The sequence below is a fragment of the Micrasema longulum genome, unplaced genomic scaffold, assembly GCF_059751315.1.
Source record: "Micrasema longulum isolate JH-2025_06_02 unplaced genomic scaffold, ASM5975131v1 h1tg001360l, whole genome shotgun sequence".
In the NCBI taxonomy this organism is placed as follows: domain Eukaryota; kingdom Metazoa; phylum Arthropoda; class Insecta; order Trichoptera; family Brachycentridae; genus Micrasema; species Micrasema longulum.
Genome location: NW_028278546.1, coordinates 34,366 through 45,239, shown reverse-complemented (window position 1 = coordinate 45,239; position 10,874 = coordinate 34,366).

The window sequence follows — 10,874 nt, the reverse complement described above, 5'->3', positions numbered from 1 at the left end:
ATGGATGACCGTATCTGTTTATGTCGGTTTTCTAAATATTTTAAATTCAATTTTATTTTTTGTATTAATTAAAGTTAAATCTAAAAAGTTAAGTTGTGAATTTGATTCAATTTCTAAAGTAAATTGTATTTTCTGATGGAAGGAATTTAATAAATTTAAACATGAATCTAATTGACGATCTGATCCAATCAATATACAGATCACGTCATCAACATATCTTCTCCACAATAAAACATTATTCAATAAAGGAGATTTACAATCAAAAATTAAATTATCTAAATAATTAACAAAAATATCAGCAATTAATGGACTTGTTGGGGACAAACACCCATAGGTAAACCTTCAGATTGGGTATATGCTACATTATTAAATTAAAAATAATTTTGATTAATACATAAATTAAACAAACGTGAAAGATCGTCAAAGACATTTTTTGTTAGATCTGAATTATTTAAAATATTTTAAATTACATTTTTTGTTTGAACAGTTGGTATATTTGTAAATAAATTAACAATATCAAAAGACACTAATCTGGCATTTCTAGTTAAATTAAAATCTTTAAGAATATTGACCAACTCTAATGAGTTTTCAATAGTATAATTATGTTTAAAAATATCCAATGATTTTACTGTATTTATTAGAAAAGACCCAAGTTTAAATGTTGGGGAATTACAACAGCTTACAACCGGCCTAATGGGATTATTGAATTTATGTATTTTTAAAAGGGAATACAAAAGAGGTGGTTTTGGATTTTTTAAAAGTAATTGTTCTTTCGTTTTTTAATTGGAAAAAATCACACTTTTACATGATTTAAGAACACTTTTTAATGATTCTTGAAATTTGTTTGTTGGGTCCGATTAAAAAATATTATCATTGTTGAGGAAGTCCAGTGTTTGAGAATCATAATCACTTCTATTCATTATGATAATGGTATTTCCTTTGTCTGCTTTTGTCAATACTAAGTTTTCTTCTTTTAATGCTTTAGAAATGTTTTTAACATGGGATAAATCTTTATTATTTTCCGCATTCACATTTTTAGCGTTAGATTCAATAAATTCTGCCTGTTTATATAAGAATGGTTTTGGTTGATAAATTAATGCGGTTTCAATGTCCACTGCCAAATCTCCAATAGCGCACTTAATGTTATTCTTATTATAGTTCAAATTATGTTTCAAACTTTTTGATAGTAAGTTGATTTCTTTTGGTTTCAACTAATGTATTGAAAGATTTTTATCACGTTCATAAAATGCATGTTCAGGATTGAATTCACTTTTATTACATTTAATTTGCTTAAGTAAGTTATTGAGTTTTTTATCAAGGATTTGTTTTTTATTGTATGCTTCAATTGATGCGAATTCACGAACTTTATTATCAAATAAATTCCACGCGATTGGATAAAGGACTAATTCACAGTGTAATACTTTTAATTATAATTTTATATTATTTTTAATTTATATGCGTTTATCAGTTCTTGTTTTAACCAAAATTGTTTCACTTTCAATAACGACTTTTGCATGTAAATAAAATCATTTGTATTGTTACACTTGAATTTTGCGTTAATATTGTTAGGTATAATATTATATTTAAGGCAACTTTTTAAATAATATATGTTTAAACTTGTAACGCGGTATTTCACTATAAGTTTTTTCTTTGTTGGCCGTACTCGCCAATAATATATTATTGTTATTAAAAACATTTTTCACTTTGTGAGTTTTATTCACTCATATTTTTATGTATTCTTCTTCTTATTAGCCCGTTTCTCTGTTAGGTATAGGTTAGTACTACGTTAGGTTCTACCGATATAGGCCTCTTTCAAATGTTTCCATGTGTTTCTGTCCTGGGCACTCTGTTTCTATCCATGGCCCACGAGTTCGATGACGTCGTCAGTCCATCTTCTCTGTGGTCTCCCTACTTTTCTTTTACTTTCGTAGGGTCTCTAGTTTAGTATTCTGGGGGTCCACCTATCGACTTCTTGTCTCGCCGCATGACCCGCCCTCTGCCATTTTTGTCTTCTCACTCTTTCTGCGATATCGGTCACCTTTGTACGGCGTCTTTTCTCCTCATTCCTTATTTGGTCTCTTAAGGAGACCCAACATTTGTCTTTCCATAGACCGCTGAGTGCACGTAATTTTGTGAACACTTCTAGCAGTGAGTGACATGGTTTCAAGACCGTTTGTTACGACCGGCAGAATACGAGAGTTGTAGACTTTGGTCTTCAGATTATTTAGAATTTCCTTATTTCTGAAAAAGTGTTTCAGCTTTCCAAACGCAGCCCAACTTACCCCAATTTGTCTAGGTAGTTCCGCAGTTTGATTAAATTTTCCCAATTTGATTATGTGCCCAAGGTAAATGTACTCATCAACAGCACCGATAGTTTTACTTCCAGTTCTTATGTTGCTTGGTATTGGACTAAAAATCTTGGTTTTGTCTATATTCATTTCCAGACCAATTTTTCTAGAGGCTTCGTATTTTACCAGAGCTTAATTTTTTTTTAGATTTTTATGTGAATTGTAATAATTACTAATAATTTGAACACTGTACAATCCTTTTTAGAACAAGTTTACCTAGCGAGGACTCTTAAATTCATTGTATCTAGAAAATATTTCACACAGTATAATAATAATTAAAAAATTAATCTTAGTGTTCCGTTAAAACTTTCGGATTTGCAAATGGTTCCGTTTAAGAAACCTTGCATTTTTCTGTTCCTTAAATACGGTGCTAAATTGTTATTTTATTTTTTAAATTTTATTTACATTCTTTAGTTACCTATACGGAGATTTCTTTTTAAAGAAAACCATTTTTTTTCTACGAAACGATGCGATAGACCCAGCATCCCTAATTTTTTCGGCAACTCAGTAATCAGCAGTAACATAGCATGTGTATTACAAAAAACATAAGAAATTTTTAAAAGTAAGGTAGTAAAATTAATTTTAATTTAAAAATATTGAGAAAGTAACTCAAAAATGTAAACAAAATTCAAAAATTCATGTTCAAATTCATAAATAAAAAAGTGTAAAATATTTTGTAGTTTTCTTATTCGCCCTTGAACGACAGTTTCAATAAGTTGCCTAAAAACCAAACCAAAAAGCTCCGAAACGTAATATTCAAATAAACTTTTACTTATAAATTATTATTGTTACATTTAAGACTTTTACTTATGGGATCTGAATAAACTTTCCTCTTATTTCCTTATCAATGGAAAGTTTTCGACGAAAAATTCCATAAACTCTGAACTAAGCCGATATTGGTATCAGTGAAAAAGAATTCAAATATGTCGTTATTAAATTTCATTTCACAATAACTCTTAGATATTTTTTCAATGGAAATCGTCTCACTTTTACATTATAATATAGGGTAAAAAAAATAATGGCATCCAAAGAGTTATATCATTTAATAAATTATCTATATTCTTGTATCATCTTTTGTATTTTCTCCTTATTATGTAAAATGTTTTACTGTATGTATGTACTACTTTTATTTATTTTTCGTGTAATTTACGTAGTTTTTCCTAATAAAAATTGAATGAATACACACCTACCTTTGCGGTATGTAAGAAAAAGAAGAAATGGCATCTTTAGTGTAAGACTCGTCATTTCGCCTTCGATTTCCAATAAAGTATTTTTTATTTACTAATGCTTACGTATCCATGCATTGGTGGGCTTATTTCTAAATTGCAATTTTTTCCAGCCAACCAATGAAAGGTTTTACAAAAAGTTTTTTTTTATTTTTAATAAATAGTATAATTAAATATTGTACCAATATAATAAAATAACTAGTAGGTAGTCTGCCTTAAAACAGGTTGTACCTAGTCAGACTAGACATAATCGAGAGAAATCTATTATCTAAAAAATGTAGTAGATAAAGTAATTGTAATTTGTGTTAAGAAATCGTGATTATTATAATTATTATCCATACATATAAAAGGCAATGTTTGAATGGTTCTCCTCGATGGACTCGATACCTACCGGACCGATTTACGTGTGGTTTTCAAATAAATGTACATCATTACCGCGAGAAGGTTTAAAGCCCATAAAATCATCAATTTATTAAGTACAAAACAGTTAGGAGCAGTTTTTTGTATTCATCACCAGGGTTGCATTCGCCGAGAAAAAAATGGATGGATGTTTTTTTTCTGCATAAAAAAAGTTTGTTTTTGAATGTTTACACACAGCATTTTTATGGATCTTTATCAAATTATTTCATTGAATTCCTTATAATTTCTACCCATTTTTTCTTTTTACTGGATTTTTGGTTATACTGAAATAATATTAACTAACATTCAATACATTTTTGAAAATCGCATTCCTGACTAAAGTGCATCCCTGAGCAGAGTTTGACATTTGCTTAAAGAATTCTTTATTTGAAAATAATTGATTATTTTATGTTTTGGAATTCAAACATAAACAAGTACTTAGGTACCTACTTAAATACAATGTTTGAATATCTACATATTACTTTAAGATTTGGAATTTAATCATAAATAAGTACCTACTTACCAATGTAAAGTTAGAACATCTTTTTTACGTTTATCCAAACGGTTTTTACTAAAGATTTTTTGGTAATTTTTTGTCAGTATACTTTATTATGTTTAATCTTAAGAGGAAACGCGGTCTGACTTTTCTTCACACAAACGTATTTTCTCTCTGAATTATTATACGATTATTTATTTATTTTATTTATTTATTTTTTTTTTTTTTTGCACCACAACAGGCCAGGAGGCCCAATTACAGCGGTGAATTACATCACAGAACACCCAGGCTTGAGAAAAATCACATTTAATTTTTGTGTTCTCACCGGGAATCGAACCCGGAACCTTCCGTCTGTGAGTCAAGCGTCTTGACCACTACACCACGGAGGCCGCCAAGGGTAATAACCATCTAAATATATTATATTATCTACTAACAGGAGCGAATCGTCCATATAAGCGATCATGCGCAGCCTACCATTATATTTCACGGTCGATAATTTCATAGTTGTTATATTTATGGTAAAAGAAGTCAAACAAGTGTTATCTATTATAAATTACCAAAACCAAATATAAACATCGGCATTCAGCGCCCAGCTCGTTCCCATTGACCAAGGAAACTAGCGAATTACATCAGCTTATTTGAGCATAAGAATAATAATATGTACTGATTTTAAATTTTTAGTTTCTGTTTTTTCCTACTTAAATAAGCTTGCAGATTGCAAATATTATTTGAAAATTGTCTATTTGAATAATTGAATTTCGAACATGATTTTCTAAGGCCTATTTTTCCTTTATATTATACAATTTATTTATTTATTTAACACTTTACATACATATACAGTATATAAACATATAAGTGCGGGCATATTGCCTTAAGGCAATTTTTTCAACCGTTCAGTTTGAGAAAATTACAAATACATGGACATATTGAATCTTACAATTTTATATAAAAATGGAAAACAAACATTAACAAAATAAAAATATTTTTTTAAAAATTAACACTATATTATGAAGAGAGGAGAGGGGGCGGGAAGGAAAGAAGAAGGATAAAGGAACAATTTAAGTATTTAGATAGTGACATTTTAATTGACATCTGACGTAAGATATGGGGCACTCGACGTGGCTTTTTTGGCATTATTCATTAGTAAAAGGAATCGTCACGGTGCGGTGCTTCGACGTTTTAATCATAATTAATATATTACCAACTGAATGTCACTGGTATTTTTTAATATACTTTTGTACAAATATAGTATTAAAATAGTGTAGAATATAAGTACATATCGACAGCTTGGTCCGCAAACAAGACAACTCTAGTTAACCAAATTATTCAGAAGCAACATAAAACTTAATTATATACTTGTAAATACACCTATATGGTTTTTTTGTTGTTTTTTCATAATTTTATGTTCAAAACTATTATTAGTACTAACATTATAATATTAGAATTATCGTTTTGCAAAACATATTTTCATCCACTTTCCATGGAGTTAGCGTTATTTTAATTTCATGGGTACATGTTTGTAGAATAAAAAAAATAGGTATTATTTAAGTACTAAATGATTTTATTGAAAAATACAACAATAAAATTATAGTTTTTTTTTTGTAGAAAACAGGCGGAAAAGTATTATAAGATTAGAAGATTACAGAATACCGGGAATGAATATACATCATATTTTGATATATTTAGTTTATCTTTGCCTAACTTAAAAAATAAAGTGACCAACATATTTTTATCAAAAAGAGCGAATCATCTTCAGGAGATTGGGTTGGAATAGTTATAATTTGATTGATTAGTGTATTTTGTTATTGTATAATTTCTTTAAAATATATATATGTATTTCAAGTAATTAATAATGTGTACAGTACGAGTATATTAATATTTCATACTCGATTTTTTTATTTTTAAGTACTCTTTATACCACATATATGTAAAGGGGAGAAATGCCGTGTATAAATAAATAAATAAATAATAAGAATGGTAGTCAGAATGAATGGAAAAGTTTGAAATCCTGTAAATTGACATATTTTATGTTTATTATAAAAATAAAAGACGAGTGATACTTTAATTCACAAATTTGAAATATAGTCACTGGGACTGGTTTCATCGCTTTCGCGACATCTTCAAGACTAGTATCTTTATTAAGAAATTCAATGTATATACAAAACAGAGGTAAGGATAGAGAATCTAAAATTATATGAGAGTAAATTAAATTAAATAATTTTTGTCGTAATTATCATTAACAAGGTGTTTTAGGTTAACTAATGAAATGAGATAATAATATTTCTAATGAGTTTAAGTATTGTATAATATATTATTTTAACTGTCCATCCTTCGTGAGTTTGATTTCTGTTAATTATGATTTCTGAAAAACAAAGGGTGAAAATCACTAGTTAATTAATTACAATAGGTATAGTAATGGGGAATACACGTGTGTTAGCTGTTCATTAAGTATTTCAACGTCGGGTTTATTTTTTAATCTTTTAATTTCGAGAATTTTCTGTTTGTCAAGTTTATGGCTTTTAGGTGCAATATGAATTATTTTTACATTGGTTTTTAAATCAAAGAAATGTTTATGTTCTATTAAATGATTGGCAAAATAATATTGATCTTTATTATTAGATCATGATTGTATATTGTGCTATTTTATGCGTGTTTTACGTAGCATATATTTTTAGTCATTAAAATTAAGGATATTCCAATTTTGTGGATCAAAGTATCACTCATTTTATATTTCGATAATAAATTACAATGAACTTCCATCGAGAATTTTCTCTTACAAATTTAATTATTAAAGGTTGTTTGCGGATTAAGCCGTCGCGTCGATATACCGCGAAGTTACTAATATTGCCGTTTGATTTAATTTTAAAATAATTCAATTAGATGAATCTCACCCGCATAAATAAAGGTTTCAGCTCTTTTACTTCACAAACATCAATAGATAAAAGAATTGAAGGAATATGGATGTTCAAAAATAGGCAGAATGGTGAATTTTACACAGTGTGTAAAGTGGCCACTTAAACCAGCCATTGACAGGTCATAAGCCCTGTAGATGCCTAGACTTCTGTATTACCTTCTCTTAAATGTTCTTCATCTCTGTTGTAATATGTTAATATAAACAGCTCCCCCCCTGGGGAGTTGAATCCAGTCCTTGTCTACAAAAATACTATCAAACGAAAATTTTATTTAGGAAATAGTGTTTGAAATGCTACTCTCCAAATACAGAAGCTTCAAATAAAATCTGTAATCTGCGAGTGAACTCAGCAAGGAAAATATACCTACTGGGTTTTATTATGTTAAAATACAGTATGCATTTTGTATTGAGAAATAAGCTGCAATAATCGGCCAGTTTCTTTCACGCATTGAGAACGGGCTATGCGCTTTTATATGCTTATATTTATTTTTTGAGGAAGATATAAATGGTGACGCTAATTTATAATAAATAAAGATCATTTTGTTTATTCTCCCATGGTTAAAACTATTATAAAACCTTATTATTTATAGTTAAATATAATGGTAAGCTGCACATTATCGATTATATGGACGATTCGCCCCTTATTTTACTATGTATGTCTAAATGTAGGAACAAATAAATTAATATTTTTTGCAAATTTCCTTTAAAAAAATCACTGCTTATTGAACTTCTAACGCACCTAATCTTTTTTCGGTTGTAGGTCAACTATTTCCGTTTTTAAAGGTTACGTTTTACGTACGCGCTTGTGTTTTTTGTTCGCCGATTTCCATGCACAACCCTTTCCATAAATAACGCGCAAAATATTCTATTTTAATCCCACAGCCCTTACATTCACTTTCTATCACTTGTATCCTTCTTCCCGTTCGCCAACTTTTGACACGTTTGATAGCGAAAGCTATTTTGTAAGAAAACAAAAGTTCGGGACCGTCAACAGTGATGGCCTTCGCCCTATAGTTCCAAAAGGGTGACGTTTTATGTCAAATAGGAAACGTGTTCCATTTGAAGGGCACAGGATATAAAGGATGGATGCCAATTTTTATGTTTTAAACTTATAATAGCATCTGACGACACCTAACGCGATCTACATTTATTTTAATAAAATTTGATATAGGCTCTACTTTCAAAAATAGGGTCTTAATTCAACAAAATACACACATCATTACAATATTAATACATTATAAAAAGAAAACAAAGTATTAAAACATATTTTGTCCCAATAAACTATAAAATAATAGTTTGTCATCAGGTGCTCAGACATTAGTTTTAATTAATAATCTAATAAAAGAGTACTGACATAATACTGTATACATATAAAGTAATGAACACATATTATTTTGTTTTTGATGCTTTGAAAAATATTATTAAAAAGATTAAAAAGAAAAAACTCAACAAAACCAGATAAAATGGGTTAAAATTTTATTTTTTAAAGTAAGAAAATAGATAAAAGTTTTACAATTAAAATTAAAAATAGCCATTTACTAGAATATATTTTAAACATAAGAAAAAATACATATACATATATAAATATTGTCTGCTCATAAATGTTATCAAACAAAATAAAAAATTAAATAAAGTAAATAGAAAACTTCGATTCATATCTACAGAAAAAATAAAAATAATAAGAAAATTGAACAAAAAAAAAATGTCAGTAAAATTCTGGAAACAAAGAAATAATTTAATATTTATGAAAATCATTTTAGATTTTGTAAAACCACACAAGATATTTACATTAAGCGGGTTCCTCTAAATTTATAAGTTTTGTTTCCATCCAAGAGGTTTGAAAATTAAAAGAACGTTATATCTTAAAACTTTATTTTTTGACATTAATACTTTATACCCTGTACCCTTCATTTTTAAAAGTTATTCAGTGTTCAATTTTCAATTCCTAAAAAAAACATATTTTTCCTTTTAAATTATATCACTTATTAAGTTCCTACCTACCTCATACTTTCCTTAGTCAATTTTTTTATTATTTTTCAGGAGGGCGATTACAAACTATATGTATTGAGACGGTATATTCAACTTTTTAGCTAGCTGCTCTAAGATATGGGTATGGATGAAAAAAAACAAATCAAAGTATTTATTTTTTATAGTGGCAACATTTTTTCTGAAGTGCTGCCATTGCACCTTTCAGCGCATGCGTATTATGTCGTCTCAAGTGTCTAATAATCGGACGCATAGGTGTAACGAATTTTTAAATCTCATCCGCCAAAAGGTGATGTCACCGCTGTCTTAAATGTAAAACTTTACTCCGCCATCAATATGAAATGAAAATCTACTTTTCTCTGTTTCGTGTTTTAAATAGGCTTCGGTGATAAAAATTAGCCACGTCAAAATGATTTTAAACTTAAATCAATCGCAATTAAAGCAAGAAGCTCGCTTAAACACGATTTTTGTTACTTCCAGTGTGTAGATTAGTGAATACTGGGATACGGGTATTCTCGATAGCTATCGATGAACTACCTCAAAACTTGAAGATACAGGGTCGATAGTGTATCTTCTTAATTGCTCCGAAGAATTTATCTTCAACTTTAATGTCAAAGTGAACGTAGGGTTTCCGTATCTTCGAATTGTAATCACTCCCCTGGCCCTGGAAGCATATTAAGGATGGCTACATAAAATGTATTAATATCATGTAATACTTGAACAGACACGGAGAAGAGGTTATGGAAGTCTAGGCATACATAATACAAAATATGTATAAGTTCCAACATGCGCCGAATGGTGAAATCAACGCGGTGCGTAAAGTAATCACTTAAACCAGCTGATGACAGGTCATAAGACTTATAATATCAGTATATGGCGTTTCAAACACCCTCACGATACGATTCAGGGTTTAACGGAAATATACCTACAAAATAGCAGGATGTTAAAAAAAAGAGAAATGCGCCGAATATTCGGTAATTATTTGGATTTGGTATATTCGGTGTGGTTTCATATGTTCGGTATTCGACATAATATTCGGTTGAAATACCGAATATTATAATAGTTATGTTGGACACGCATTAGGCCAGCGAAAGGGACCACATGCAAGCGGAAATCAGTGACTTTATTTTTTTTATTTTTATTTATTTATTTTTAAATTTTATTGATAAACCCTTACGGGTTACATACATTTAATAAAATGTTTACACTTTTAAAATTCACATTCTACTGTTAATAATAATATTTTTAACATCTTTTGTAAAGGTTGTCTAAGTCTTTTGTTTAGTTTTGTCTGGTAGTTTATTGTAAAATTTCAGTCTATGGTTTATAAGTCTCGATTGTCCTTTTCTCGTTTTAAAAGATTGTATATGATATTTTTCTGATATTCTCGTATTGTGTTCATGTTTACTACAATTTTTTTCAAGTTTTAATTCTTCGTCTACAATTACATCAGTGGCTAATTTATGAATAAATTTTAAAGATTCTAGTTTAAAGAGTTCAGTTACGTT